This window comes from Vulpes lagopus, chromosome 23 (assembly GCF_018345385.1).
Source record: "Vulpes lagopus strain Blue_001 chromosome 23, ASM1834538v1, whole genome shotgun sequence".
In the NCBI taxonomy this organism is placed as follows: Eukaryota; Metazoa; Chordata; class Mammalia; order Carnivora; family Canidae; genus Vulpes; species Vulpes lagopus.
The window spans coordinates 54811929-54827226 of NC_054846.1; the positions used below are offsets into that span (position 1 = coordinate 54811929).

The 15298-nt window shown below is 43.2% G+C and overlaps 1 protein-coding gene and 1 pseudogene across 2 annotated transcripts in view; both read left to right on the forward strand.

The window, feature by feature from the left end:
- ZFYVE9 (zinc finger FYVE-type containing 9) overlaps positions 1 to 15298 on the forward strand; it is a 188920-nt gene that overhangs the window by 9533 nt on the left and 164089 nt on the right. The window lies entirely within an intron of this gene.
- Positions 11374 to 12472, forward strand: LOC121481048 (annotated as a pseudogene).

Consider the following 15298-nt stretch of genomic DNA (forward strand, 5'->3'; position numbering starts at 1 on the left):
CTCCTTCTCTCTCAAAAAAAATGTGTATGTGCATATATTTTGGGAATTTCAGCTTTCATATATGTATTTTTGAAGTAGATAAATGTCTGCTTTGCTATTATCAGAAAAATATAATAGCTGATTTCTGGGCTGCATTTCTCTGACGTGAAAATGAATGATGGACTAGATGCCCCTTCCACATTTAATATTCAATCCAAATTTCCAAAGAACTGGATGAAAACATAGATGGCATATGCATAGCTCCAGGCAGTGGACAGTATCATTAATGAAAAAACATAATAGGGGGAATGGGCTAAGGAAAATAGGAGAATTAAGAACAAGGGATTGTAATTTACATAAAAGTTTCTCCTATAATAAGAAAAGAGAATATATTTCTAAATAAAAACACAGAAACTCTGGGAATTAGCTGGATCAGTAGTCTGCAACTGATGTCTCTTCCCTCCCTACCTGTTACTCCCATTCTTCTGTCCTTTCTTGTGATAGTGTATATGTGCTTGAGAAAAAACCATCTAGATCTGTGTTAAATGAAATTACCAGGTCACCTGTAGCACACTTGAAATAAAGCTTTCATATTGCTCATAAAGTGAAAATTTAGTAATTAAAATGTGAACCCATTATTGTAGATCTTTAGAGAATTTGTTGATAAAGCAAAGAAGGGCATGTTTTATATTAAAAAAGGATGAGATGCATTTTAGTGACAACTTTTATATATCCTTTCTACTCTCAAAATACTAAAGATGGTTATTTTGACATATAGATAGGTGATATTTTGACTAGTTGGAAAATTGTTAGCCAGCTAGAAAATTGTCATTCTTTCCCTCGTTAGTTTTTGGAGACCTTGATCAGTGAATTTTGACTTTGGAACTAAATCATCCTAGGCCAGGAGCAAGGAAGTATTCTTTAATCAAATAAGTTTGGATTTTTTGAGGGAGGGGCAAGATGGTGGAAGAGTAGGGTCCCCAAATCACCTGTCCCCAACAAATTACCTAGATAACCTTCAAATTATCCTAAAAATCTACGAATTTGGCCTGAGATTTAAAGAGAGACCAGCTGGATGCTACCGTGAGAAGAGTTCGCGCTTCTATCAAGGTAGGAAGTCGGGGGGAAAAAGAAATAAAGAAACAAAAGGCCTCCAAGGGGGAGGGGCCCCGCCAGGAGCTGGGCTGAGGCCGGGGCGAGTGTCCCCAGGACAGGAGAGCCCCGTCCCGGAGAAGCAGGAGCTGCACCAACCTTCCTGGGTGGAAAGGCGCCTGCAGGGAGTTAGAGCAGGACCCAGGAGGGTGGGGATGCCCTCAGGCTCCCTGGGACACTAACAGGCACCTGCAGCACGCGCAGGAGAGTGCGCCGAGCTCCCTAAGGGCTGCAGCGTGCACACATTGACCCCTAGCAGCTCGGAGGGGCTCGGGCGGCAGCTCCGCGGAGGGGGCTGCTTGGCCAGGAGCGCGAATCCAACAGTGCAGGCCCCTGAGCACAGGGCGCCGGGACACAGCCCAGAATCCGGCCTCCCCCCGGGACAGGCAGAGACCTGGAGGGCCCAGGACAGCAAGGACGCTCCTGCCCCGAGCTGAGCAGATCAGCGGCCCCGCCCCGGAGCCTCCAGGCCCTGCAGACGGAGAGCCCCAGAGTTACTGCGGGGGCTGAATCCAGGTTTCCAGAGCTGCCTAGCCATTGTGGCTGTTCCTCCTGGGGCCTCACGGGGTAAACAACCCCCACTGAGCCCTGCACCAGGCAGGGGGCAGAGCAGCTCCCCCAGGTGCTAACACCTGAAAATCAGCACAACCCGCCCCTCCCCCAGAAGACCAGCTAGACGGACCAGTTCCAGAGGAAGTCAAGGGACCTAAAGTATACAGAATCAGAAGATACTCCCCCGTGTTTTTTGTTTTGTTTTGTTTTGTTTTGTTTTGTTTTGTGTTTTTCTTTCTTTTTGATTTCTGATTCCCCACCCCTTTTTTTCACCTTTCTTTCTTTTTCCTTCTCTTTTTCTTATCTTTTTTCCCTTTTTTTCTTCTTTCTCTTTTTTCTTTTTCTTTTTTCTTTCCTTCTCTCTCTCTCTTTTTCTCCTTTTCCCAATACAACTTGTTTTTGGCCACTCTGCACTGAGCAAAATGACTAGAAGGAAAACCTCACCTCAAAAGAAAGAATCAGAAACAGTCCTCTCTCCCACAGTTACAAAATCTGGGTTACAATTCAATGTCAGAAAGCCAATTCAGAAGCACTATTATACAGCTACTGGTGGCTCTAGAAAAAAGGATAAAGGACTCAAGAGACTTCATGACTGCAGAATTTAGATCCAATCAGGCAGAAATTAAAAATCAATTGAATGAGATGCAATCCAAACTAGAAGTCCTAACGACAAGGGTTAACAAGGTGGAAGAACTGGCAAAGAGGGAAACTAAGGAAAAAAGAGACAGACAATTAGAGGACCATGAAGACAGATTAAGGGAAATAAACGACAGCCTGAGGAAGAAAAACCTACGTTTAATTGGGGTTCCCGAGGGCGCCGAAAGGGCCAGAGGGCCAGAATGTGTATTGGAACAAATCCTAGCTGAAAACTTTCCTAATCTGGGAAGGGAAACAGACATTCAGATCCAGGAAATAGAGAGAACCCCCCCCCCCCAAATCAATAAAAACCGTTCAACACCTCGACATTTAATAGTGAAGCTTGCAAATTCCAAAGATAAGGAGAAGATCCTTCAAGCAGCAAGAGAAAAAAAGTCCCTGACTTTTATGGGGAGGAGTATTAGGGTAACAGCAGACCTCTCCACAGAGACCTGGCAGGCCAGAAAGGGCTGGCAGGATATATTCAGGGTCCTAAATGAGAAGAACATGCAACCAAGAATACTTTATCCAACAAGGCTCTCATTCAAAATGGAAGGAGAGATAAAGAGCTTCCAAGACGGGCAGGAACTGAAAGAATATGTGACCTCCAAACCAGCTCTGCAAGAAATTTTAAGGGGGACTCTTAAAATTCCCCTTTAAGAAGTTCAGTGGAACAATCCACAAATCCAGGACTGAATAGATATCATGATGACCCTAAACTCATATCTGTCAATAGTAACTCTGAACGTGAACGGGCTTAATGACCCCATCAAAAGGCGCAGGGTTTCAGACTGGATAAAAAAGCAGGACCCATCTATTTGCTGTCTACAAGAGACTCATTTTAGACAGAAGGACACCTACAGCCTAAAAATAAAAGGTTGGAGAACCATTTACCATTCAAATGGTCCTCAAAAGAAAGCAGGGGTAGCCATCCTTATATCAGATCAACTAAAATTTACCCCGAAGACTATAGTGAGAGATGAAGATGGACACTATATCCTACTTAAAGGATCTATCCAACAAGAGGACTTAACAATCCTCAATATATATGCCCCGAATATGGGAGCTGCCAAATATTTAAACCAATTAATAACCAAACTGAAGAAATACTTAGATAATAATACACTTATACTTGGTGACTTCAATCTAGCTCTTTCTACCCTCGATAGGTCTTCTAAGCACAACATCTCCAAAGAAACGAGAGCTTTAAATGATACACTGGACCAGATGGATTTCACAGATATCTACAGAACTTTACATCCAAACTCAACTGAATACACATTCTTCTCAAGTGCACATTGAACTTTCTCCAGAATAGACCACATATTGGGTCACAAATCGGGTCTGAACCGATACCAAAAGATTGGGATCGTCCCCTGCATATTCTCAGACCATAATGCCTTGAAATTAGAACTAAATCACAACAAGAAGTTTGGAAGGACCTCAAACACGTGGAGGTTAAGGACCATCCTGCTAAAAGATGAAAAGGTCAACCAGGAAATTAAGGAAGAATTAAAAAGATTCATGGAAACTAATAAGAATGAAGATACAGGGATCCCTGGGTGGCGCAGTGGTTTGGCGCCTGCCTTTGGCCCAGGGCGCGATCCTGGAGACCTGGGATCGAATCCCACGTAGGGCTCCCGATGCATGGAGCCTGCTTCTCCCTCTGCCTATGTCTCTGCCTCTCTCTCTCTCTGTGACTATCATAAATAAAAAAAAAAAAAAAAAAAAGAATGAAGATACAACCGTTTAAAATCTTTGGGATGCAGCAAAAGCAGTCCTGAGGGGGAAATACATCGCAATACAAGCATCCATTCAAAAACTGGAAAGAACTCAAATACAAAAGCTCACCTTACACATAAAGGAGCTAGAGAAAAAACAGCAAATGGACCCCACGCCCAGCAGAAGAAGAGAGTTAATTAAAATTCGAGCAGAATTAAATGAAATCGAGACCAAAAGAACTGTGGAACAGATCAACAGAACCAGGAGTTGGTTCTTTGAAAGAATTAATAAGATAGATAAACCATTAGCCAACCTTATTAAAAAGAAGAGAGAGAAGACTCAAATTAATAAAATCATGAATGAGAAAGGAGAGATCACTACCAACACCAAGGAAATACAAATGATTTTAAAAACATATTATGAACAGCTCTACGCCAATAAATTAGGCAATCTAGAAGAAATGGATACATTCCTGGAAAGCCACAAACTACCAAAACTGGAGCAGGAAGAAATAGAAAACCTGAACAGGCCAGTAACCAGGGAGGAAATTGAAGCAGTCATCAAAAACCTCCCAAGACACAAGAGTCCAGGGCCAGATGGCTTCCCAGGGGAATTCTATCAAACGTTTAAAGAAGAAATCATACCTATTCTACTAAAGCTGTTTGGAAAGATAGAAAGAGATGGAGTACTTCCAAATTCATTCTATGAGGCCAGCATCACCTTAATTCCGAAACCAGACAAAGACCCCACCAAAAAGGAGAATTACAGACCAATATCCCTGATGAACATGGATGCAAAAATTCTCAACAAGATACTAGCCAATAGGATCCAACAACACATTAAGAAAATTATTCACCATGACCAAGTAGGATTTATCCCCGGGACACAAGGCTGGTTCAACACTCATAAAACAATCAGTGTGATTCATCATATTAGCAAGAGAAAAACCAAGAACCATATGATCCTCTCATTAGATGCAGAGAAAGCATTTGACAAAATACAGCATCCATTCCTGATCAAAACACTTCAGAGTGTTGGGATAGAGGGAACTTTCCTCGACATCTTAAAAGCCATCTACGAAAAGCCCACAGCAAATATCATTCTCAATGGGGAAGCACTGGGAACCTTTCCCCTAAGATCAGGAACAAGACAGGGATGTCCACTCTCACCACTGCTATTCAACATAGTACTGGAAGTCCTAGCCTCAGCAATCAGACAACAAAAAGACATTAAAGGCATTCAAATTGGCAAAGAAGAAGTCAAACTCTCCCTCTTCGCCTATGACATAATACTCTACATAGAAAACCCAAAAGCCTCCACCCCAAGATTGCTAGAACTTATACAGCAATTTGGTAGCGTGGCAGGATACAAAATCAATGCCCAGAAATCAATGGCATTTCTATACACTAACAATGAGACTGAAGAAAGAGAAATTAAGGAGTCAATCCCATTTACAATTGCACCCAAAAGCATAAGATACCTAGGAATAAACCTAACCAAAGAGGTAAAGGATCTATACCCTAAAAACTATAGAACACTTATGAAAGAAATTGAGGAAGACACAAAGAGATGGAAAAATATTCCATGCTCATGGATTGGCAGAATTAATGTTGTGAAAATGTCAATGTTACCCAGGGCAATTTACACGTTTAATGCAATCCCTATCAAAATACCATGGACTTTCTTCAGAGAGTTAGAACAAATTATTTTAAGATTTGTGTGGAATCAGAAAAGACCCCGAATAGCCAGGGGAATTTTAAAAAAGAAAACCATAGCTGAGGGCATCACAATGCCAGATTTCAGGTTGTACTACAAAGCTGTGGTCATCAAGACAGTGTGGTACTGGCACAAAAACAGACACATAGATCAATGGAACAGAATAGAGAACCCAGAAGTGGACCCTGAACTTTATGGTCAACTAATATTTGATAAAGGAGGAAAGACTATCCATTGGAAGAAAGACAGTCTCTTCAATAAATGGTATTGGGAAAATTGGACATCCACATGCAGAAGAATGAAACTGGACCACTCTCTTTCACCATACACAAAGATAAACTCAAAATGGATGAGAGATCTAAATGTGAGACAAGATTCCATCAAAATCCTAGAGGAGAACACAGGCAACACCCTTTTTGAACTTGGCCACAGTAACTTCTTGCAAGATACATCCACGAAGGCAAAAGAAACAAAAGCAAAAATGAACTATTGGGACTTCCATCAAGATAAGAAGCTTTTGCACAGCAAAGGATACAGTAAACAAAACTAAAAGACAACCTACAGAATGGAAGAAGATATTTGCAAATGACATATCAGATAAAGGGCTAGTTTCCAAGATCTATAAAGAACTTATTAAACTCAACACCAAAGAAACAATCCAATCATGAAATGGGCAAAAGACATGAAGAGAAATCTCACAGAGGAAGACATGGACATGGCCAACAAGCACATGAGAAAATGCTCCGCATCAGTTGCCATCAGGGAAATACAAATCAAAACCACAATGAGATCCCACCTCACACCAGTGAGAATGGGGAAAATTAACAAGGCAGGAAACAACAAATGTTGGAGAGGATGCGGAGAAAAGGGAACCCTCTTACACTGTTGGTGGGAATGTGAACTGGTGCAGCCACTCTGGAAAACTGTGTGGAGGTTCCTCAAAGAGTTAAAAATAGACCTGCCCTACGACCCAGCAATTGCACTGTTGGGGATTTACCCCAAAGATTCAGATGCAATGAAACGCCGGGACACCTGCACCCCGATGTGTATAGCAGCAATGTCCACAATAGCCAAACTGTGGAAGGAGACTCGGTGTCCATCGAAAGATGAATGGATAAAGAAGATGTGGTTTGTGTATACAATGGAATATTACTCAGCCATTAGAAATGACAAATCCCCACCATTTGCTTCAACATGGATGGAACTGGAGGGTATTATGCTGAGTGCAGTAAATCAGTCAGAGAAGGACAAACAGTGTATGTCCTCATTCTTTTGGGGAATATAAATAATAGTGTAAGGGAATATAAAGGAAGGGAGAAGAAGTGTGTGGGAAATGTCAGGAAGGGAGACAGAACATAAAGACTCCTAACTCTGGGAAATGAAGTAGGGGTGGTGGAAGGGGAGGAGGGCGGGGGGGTGGGGGTGAATGGGTGACGGGCACTGAGGGGGACACTTGACGGGATGAGCACTGGGTGTTAATCTGTATGTTGGTAAATTGAACACCAATAAAAATTTATAAAAAAAAGTTTGGATTTTTCAGTGTTCTATATATAGAACCTCAGATAGAGATTGATAAATACACTTTAGTGTTTTAAAAATTTAGGAGTAAAAGTAAAGAAACTGGTTCAGAGTTTGTTCAGCCATATATTATCCAGTTTATTAGCTGGGGATTCCTTTTTTTCACATAATACTTAGTAGTATGTTTCTTACTGATGTAGGTTAACTTTTATGTTTTATAAGGCCACTCACAATATCCATGACTATTTCAACTCTTGGGTAATAGGCCCTGATTACTTCCTGAAGGACCTTTCTGTTAACTATTAGAAAAAAGTCTTTTATATTTACCAAGTGCCTTTTTTTTTTTTGACTATCCATCCTTTTGTTGGTCTTATGGGGGAGTAAGGTAATACAGGAAAGGAAAGGGAGTGCAAGCTGAACTGACCTACAAGAGCCTCAATCTGTGATACAGATTAAAAAAACAACAAAACTCAGCTAATCCAACAGGGAGCTCCAGAGCAAAAATCACCTGTTAGGGGAGTCCTGCATTGGGAAGAAATGGCTGGGTTCTAGTACATCCACCATGTTTCATCACTGGCTAGGAGCTGTCCCAGAAGAGCCTGGCCTCAACTGGAATGCCAAGATGAATTCTGAACATGCTGCAGCTGGAGCCTGTTAGCTAACTGTCTCCTTGCACCTGAATGCAAGTTCTTTCTTCTTCTTTTTTTTTTTTTTAACTTTTACAAATGCAGGGCTTGAACTCATGACCCTGAGATCAAGAGTTGGACATTTAACCAACTGATCTACCCAGGCATCCCTCTTCTTTTTTTTTTCCCTCCCCTCTTCTTTTTTAATACAAGTTCTTTCTTGAAGGGAGATCCAAGTATTTGCGACAGTCCATTTCTTGTGCTGTAGGATCTAGGTCTCCAAACATTTTCTGAAAGCAGTTCTTTCAGTGTTCCATGGACTTCTCTCTCTCTCTCTCAATATTTTATTTTTTTAAAAGTAATCTCTGTACTCAATGTGGGGCTCAAACTCACAACCCTGAGATTAAGAGTCTCATGCCTCAGCCAGGCACCCTGGACTTCTCTTCTTGATAGGAAACTTCAAGGAAATGGATTAGTGAGACAAGCTTCAGCCCTCATCTGTGTAACTGGTCTCAGGGCTGCAGTGGATCTCCTTGTCTCCTTTACTATTCAGTCTAAATTTCCCTTGCCATTAGCTATCATTTCTGTTGGTCTAGGGCAATTTACCTAGTGATATGACCCAATCCTCATTTTTGAGGCTGCTGAGAATCATACTGCTGTGAGGCTGGAGTGGTTGCATTTGTCCATTCATAGTCACAACTGGGCAGGGGAGTATGTGGGCAAATGCCACCCAGATGGATCATCTGAGTTCCACACATACTCTTTGTTGCTCCTATTATGTAACAGCAGACATACTTCCTTCTGAGGATGAGGCTTAATTTACCCTGCCATGGTGGTGATTCTTCTTGGCTCTTGGTCCAGGGACACAGAGTCCCAGTTGTACTGGCTGCAGCTATAACTTATAACTCAGTATGATCCTTGACATGTCTCCTGGCAAAAATATGCCCAGGGTCTCTGGAGTCCAGCATTGCCCAGATGGAAAGCACAGGTCCTCCAGTGGATTGTTGGGAATGATGGTAAGTGGAGGCCATTTCTGCTTCTACCTCTTGGTTCTCAGACTTATGTGTTCTTCCTACTGGGAACATAGCTCTGAATCAGTGCACATACTCTATCCTAGAGGATAGCACACCATTCTTGTCTCTGAGCTGGTTTATCAGCTGTGTCTCTAGTAGGCCATTTCAGTACTCTATAAGGCTGGATGCTTTTGTATGATGCTGTTATATGATAAGACCACTGGAACCCATGGTTATGGGCCCATTGCCACAATTCCTTCATTGTAATGTGGTTCCTTTGGTTGGATGCTACATTAAATGGGATTCTATGTCTGTGGATCAGGTATTCTGTTAGCCATTCCTTAGTGGTATGGCTGGGGTTCTATGGAAAGAAAAACCTATACCTGGAATAACTATCTATTGAATACCTGTGGGGATCAACTGCTGGCCTTTTCAAGATGGAAGGAATAGGATGTGGTAACTGGTTGGTCAGCTTGAGGCATAGTGCTATACTGGGGGTTCAGTGTTGGTCTCTGTTACTCGCAGATTGGATGTTCAGTGGGGGTGGTAGCCTGATTGGGCCTTGCTAAGTGGGAGGCCATGCCTCCTCCTTTGCTTCTATTTTTATTTCTGCCACACTGGCTACTTTATTCATGTCCCATCATGCCAGTTCTGGGGTGGTTCATGTCAACTTTCTGAGTCATTTTGTTCACTTGGTTATTTGGTGTCTCTTTTCATTGGATGCTTCTTGGGGGTTATTAGCACGTGAAAAGAATTTTCACACTTAATGCACTATTACCCATTCCCATATGTCTATTAATTTGCTTCTACCCATGCCTTCTTCTAATAATTGTGTAGTCTTTTTCCTTAAAGGCCCCTGAGCAGTTAGCCATTCCATTTGCAATTGCTTATGAGTCTATATTTTCACCTCTGGCCACTCTTCTTTTTACCAAAGTTCATGACCAGGTGTATCATTTGAAGCTCTGTCCTTAGGAAGATTTTTCCCTTCCCACTGTCAAGGTCAACCCTAAGTGTGGCTATAATGAAGCTGTTGTTTCTTTTTTCAGCTTCCACTCACATACTCAGCCATTTATAATCTATTTATAAGCCAAGCTTTGGCTTTTATCTCCTTAAGTTGGTCATAAAGGATCCCCCAAGCAGCTGTAGGTGTGAACTGAGGAGAAGGTGCTGGAATAATTGTGGTAGCTGCCTACATATATAGCTTACTTGTGTCTTTTGGTTCTGCTTGGGTTTTTTTTTTTTTTTTAAGATTTTATTTATTTAGTCATTCATGAGAGACTTGCATACCAGAGAGAGGCAGAGATACAGGCAGAGGGAGAAGCAGGCTCCATGCAGGAAGCCTGATGTGAGACTCAGTCCTGGGTCTCCAGGATCACGCCCTGGGCTGAAGGCGGTGCTAAACTGCTGAGCCACCCAGTTTGCTCAGTTTTGATTTTTTTTTTAATTAAAGATTTATTTATTTATTTATTTATTTATTTATTTATTTATTTATTTATTTAGAGAGGTAGCATGTAAGCAGAGGGAAGGGCAGAAGGAGAGGAAGAGAGAGAACCACAAGCAGGCTCCCTGTTGAGTGCGGAGCCCCACACAGGGCTGTATCTGGATTTCATGACCCCAAGGTCATGACCCAGGTAGAAACCAAGAGTTGGATGCTCAACCTACTGTGCCTTCAACCAAGAGTCAGATGCTCAACCTGCTGTGCCACCCAGCTTGAGTTTGATTTTAGATGTACCATTTCCACTTCATAATGGATTGTTCCTGAGCTCATTTGACTTTATAATTTGGAGAGCCCTGTTGAACCCAGCTCATTATGGGCAGTTCTGGACATACAGTGCCCAGTGGGTGAGCAGTTTCTTTCCAGAGCCCAGAAACACACCAGGAGCTTTTTTTTTTTTTTTTTTTTTTTTTTTTTTTGTAACAGTATGATTGTCTTGCAGATCTCCGGGTGCCTGCATTGTGATTCTTCCACTAAGGCTTGCTGTAAACTCTCTACTGCATATTTTCCCAACATTTAGACCTCCAACAGGATAGGAACTGCTTGCACTACAGCCTGGACTTGCTATAGAGTTGTTTCCCCTACTCAAAGCTGGCAGTGAGCTTTTCGTATCACTCATTTCATGGGTTATAGCAATATTCCTATGTATACAATGTGTTGCCTCTGGAATCTGAAGAAGCCAACCAGAGTTGTGGTTCCTTTTTTGTACTGGGAGATGCAAGATGCAGCAGTTTGTCTTTTGCTTTGAAGGGAATGGGTTGGAATGACTGTGACCTCCAGAATTCCTGAAACTTCACTGAAATGGCACGGATATTTGTAGAGTTTTTCACCTGCCCTTTGGAGCACATGTATCTTACCATGTACTTAGCATGCTGGCCATCTCTTGTTCATCTTGCACGATCAGCTTGATTAAATGGATCAGTGTGCTGTTCTGAGTCTATTTCTCTTCATACTTTTATGATCGAGTAGGAGACTTAATATAGCCCTGAGGCGGCAGTGCTTTCAGTGGTCCTGCGGATCTGTCTCTTGCTTCAACAGTGTTTGGACAGAACAGACCCAGGGACGCCCCTTCCACCAGCCAACGGCCACCCTCCAACCTTTTTTCCAGTCGCAGCTTTTGGAGCCATCTTCCTGGCCATCTTCTGCCACCAGCAGTGAACACCCAAGTTTGAATTTAATTCCTTATCTGGGATCAACCGTGAGCTCCCAGATTCGTCAGAATTATTCTACCGAGGTGGAGGCCGCCGTCAACCACCTGGTCAACATGCACCTGTGGGCCTCCTACACCTACCTCTCTCTGGGCTTCTATTTCGACCATGATGATGTGGCTCTGGAGGGTGTGGGCCACTTCTTCTGCGAGTTGGCTGAGGAGAAGCTTGGCTGAGGAGAAGCGCGAGGGCGCCCAGCGTTTCTTGAAGATGCAAAATCAGCGCGGCGGCTGTGCCCTCTTCCAGCCAGGACGTGCAGAAACCGTCCCAAGATGAGTGGGGGAAGACCCTGGACGCCATGGAAGCCACCCTGCTTCTGGAGAAGAGCCTGAACCAGGCCCTTCTGGATTCTGGATCTGCATGCCCTGGGTTCTGCCCACACGGATCCCCATCTCTGTGACTTCCTGGAGAACCACTTCCTAGATGAGGAGGTAAAACTCATCAAGAAGATGGGCGACTGGGATCCCTGGGTGGCGCAGCGGTTTGGCGCCTGCCTTTGGCCCAGGGCGCGATCCTGGAGACCCGGGATCGAATCCCACATCAGGCTCCCGGTGCATGGAGCCTGTTTCTCCCTCCGCCTGTGTCTCTGCCTCTCTCTCTCTCTCTCTGTGACTATCATAAATAAAAATAATAAAAAAAAAAAAAATTTAAAAAAAAAAAAAAAAAAAGAAGATGGGCGACCACCTGACTAACCTCCGCAGGCTGGCCACCCCCCAGGCTGGGCTGGGCAAGTATCTTTTCGAAAGGCTCATTCTCAAGCACGACTAGGAGCCTCTGGAGACCAGCAGCCTTTGAGGGGCTCCTCTGGCAACCCCCTGGTGCCAGGGCTTGTGCCTGAACCTTTTCCCATGCAGCCACTAGGCAGTTTTTTAACCATCCTGGAGCCCTTTCCCAAAACGTGGGCCAAATGGAGACAATAAAGCTTTTTGCAGCAAAAAAAAAAAAGCAGCCCTGAGGCAAAACTGTGAATGTATACTGTCTATTCCATGTGAAAGGAGCTGTTTCTGATGAGGATAGAAAACTCATTTGCCAAGTCAGTAGCTACATACCACACTGAGGCTATATTTATTTATCTAGTGTAGCAAACATAATACATCTCGTAGGGGCAGCTTTGGTTATGGCTACTACTTGGTTGAGCTTGTGGTTGTCTCTCATCATTCTCTAGGATCCAGCCGGTTCCTGCAGAGGCGTTAAACACAGGAAAGGGACCACTACCCCTGCATGTTTGAGATCCTAAGGTGGTGCTAATCTCTGCCATTCCTTTTACCTTCACCCTCTATGTAGTACTGTTTTTGATTTACCATTTTGGCTAAGGGGTGGGAGATGTTTAGATTACTTGTAGGTTTCTCTTGTCTTTTTCCCCATGATAGTTCTTACTCCAGAGGTCAAGGGCTCAGGGTGGAGATTACCTCAACTTCCGGGGATGCCAATCTTGTTATATTCAGGGCCTGCGAAAATGACTCCCTGGTGGATCTGTAGACTAGTGGACCCATTGTAGGCTGGACTTTGGCCACAACTCCATTTATTGCTTAGTTTCTATATTCTTTTCCTGTAATAGGGCAATAATGATGTTCCAAGGTGTCTAGATATCAACATCAACTCAGACTCTATGACCAATAGTTCTTTAAATGTCTGGGTATTTTGCTTTACCCACTGTATAGTCACCAGAGTAAACAGCCATAGGTGGTGTTGGAGAAGGATATATATATATATGTGTGTGTGTGTGTGTGTGTGTGTGTATATATATATATATATATATATATATATATATCTATATCTGAGTATCTGTATAGTATATGAGCCAGCCATCTCTCTAAGCTGGTGGGTCTGGATCTGACAACTAGGTCGGGTCCAAGAATTAGGCAAGGGATAGTAGTTTTTTGTTTTGTTTTTTTTTAAAGGTTTTATTTATTCATGATAGACAGAGAGAGAGAGAGAGGCAGAGACAAAGGCAGAGGGGGAAGCAGGCTCCGTGCAAGGAGCCTGATGTGGGACTCGATCCCGGGACTGCAGGATCGTGCCCCGAGCCAAAGGCAGGCACCGAACCGCTGAGCCACCCAGGGATCCCCGGGGATAGTAGTTTTGTATTGAGGCCACCACTCTCAGCCTTGTGCTTATGCATTCTTGCCTTATTTTGATTGTAGATATTAAGCAGCAATGTTGACTGCTTATTTTGCTCTAATGACACCATGTTCTGTTAACTATCTCCACAGCTCCCTGTGGGCCAAGGTTTATTGGCTATTTCCCATCTTGCCAGTTATAATAACTGTGGTCCACTAGCTTCTGGTTTTAAGTGCCACCACCTGGTTGCTGTTGCTTCAGTGCCTCATTATCCCTATTGCTATGAGCCAAACTGTGACAGCATGTATTTTAGAAGAGAACAACCACTTCTTAGTGATGGTGGTGTCCCTCTCAGCGGTATATTTCTGATGGCCTTGGTGAATGGTGTGTCTTACGCACTCTCTTATGGTACATAATCCTCTGGTGGGTCTTCTGACCTCACATTAATATATTCATTCTAGCATACCCACTTTCCTGAGCCCTTTATTTTTTTTTATTTTTTATTTATTTATTTTTTTCCTGAGCCCTTTAATCCCAAGTTCCATCCTCTGCTGTGTCAATTCAGGCATTTCACTTTTTTTTTTTTTTTTTTTTTTAAGTAGGTTCCATACCCAGCATGGAGCCCAGTGCTGGGCTTGAACTCATGACCCTGATATCAAGACCTGAGTTGAAATCAAGAGTTAGATGCTTATCCAGTTGAGCCATCTAGGCATCCCAATTCAGGCATTTCAATTTCATTCAATGTGGGCCTTTTTTTTTTTTTCCAGGCTTCTAGGAGTCACTGTAGCAGGAACTTCATGCCACAGTGGTGACCCCCATCTTCTGAAATGGTGTCCTACCCCCAGTCAAGTAGACTTTACCTTATAAGGCTAACATTCTGGCCTCCTTGACTAAGTGAAGCCCCACTCTGTTGTCTCCGTGATCCTGCTGGTATGTGTTGGTGAATTCTTGCAACAACTTTGGGCTCTTATCTCTTTTCTCCCTTGTGAGGCCCAAGATTTCCTTGGCAAGGTTAACATGAGTTACTATCATGGCAACCAGCCGTGGAGGTGGGGGCCCTTCCTGAGGAGAGCCTTTTATTGCCTTGCAGGTGAGAGACCTCTGAAGTGTTTCCCATACAGTGGGGAATGGAGTTATCCCTGCAGACTCTGAGAGCTCAGAGCAGTCTAGAGAATCGAAGTCTTTGGGGTCAACCATTTTAGATATCCCTCTCCCGTCTGTCATGCTTCCCTGTTGTCCAAACCAGGACCCAGATCTTGGCACAATAAACCTGCCCTCACTGAGCATTCAGTCGTCTTAGCATCGCAGTCTCGAACTGTCCTGAGTTTGGTCTTCAGCTTTTGTGCTCTTCCACTGTGGGTGGTAAGGACCTCTTTGGAGCTACCAGAGAACCCTCTGGTTGTGATATTTAGCTTCTAATTGTTTATTAGCTGCTTTCTCTAGGGAGTTAGTGCAGCATAAAAGCTAGCCACTTCCTTTGTGCTTAACATGCATTATTCCCCTCATACATTTCAAACATAAGAATCATTATACCAGTCACATAGAGTCCTCTTTGGGAATATTCTCCCAAGGAAGTGTTAGCACTCTTCCTAAGAAAGTTTTAACATTTCAGCCACCAAC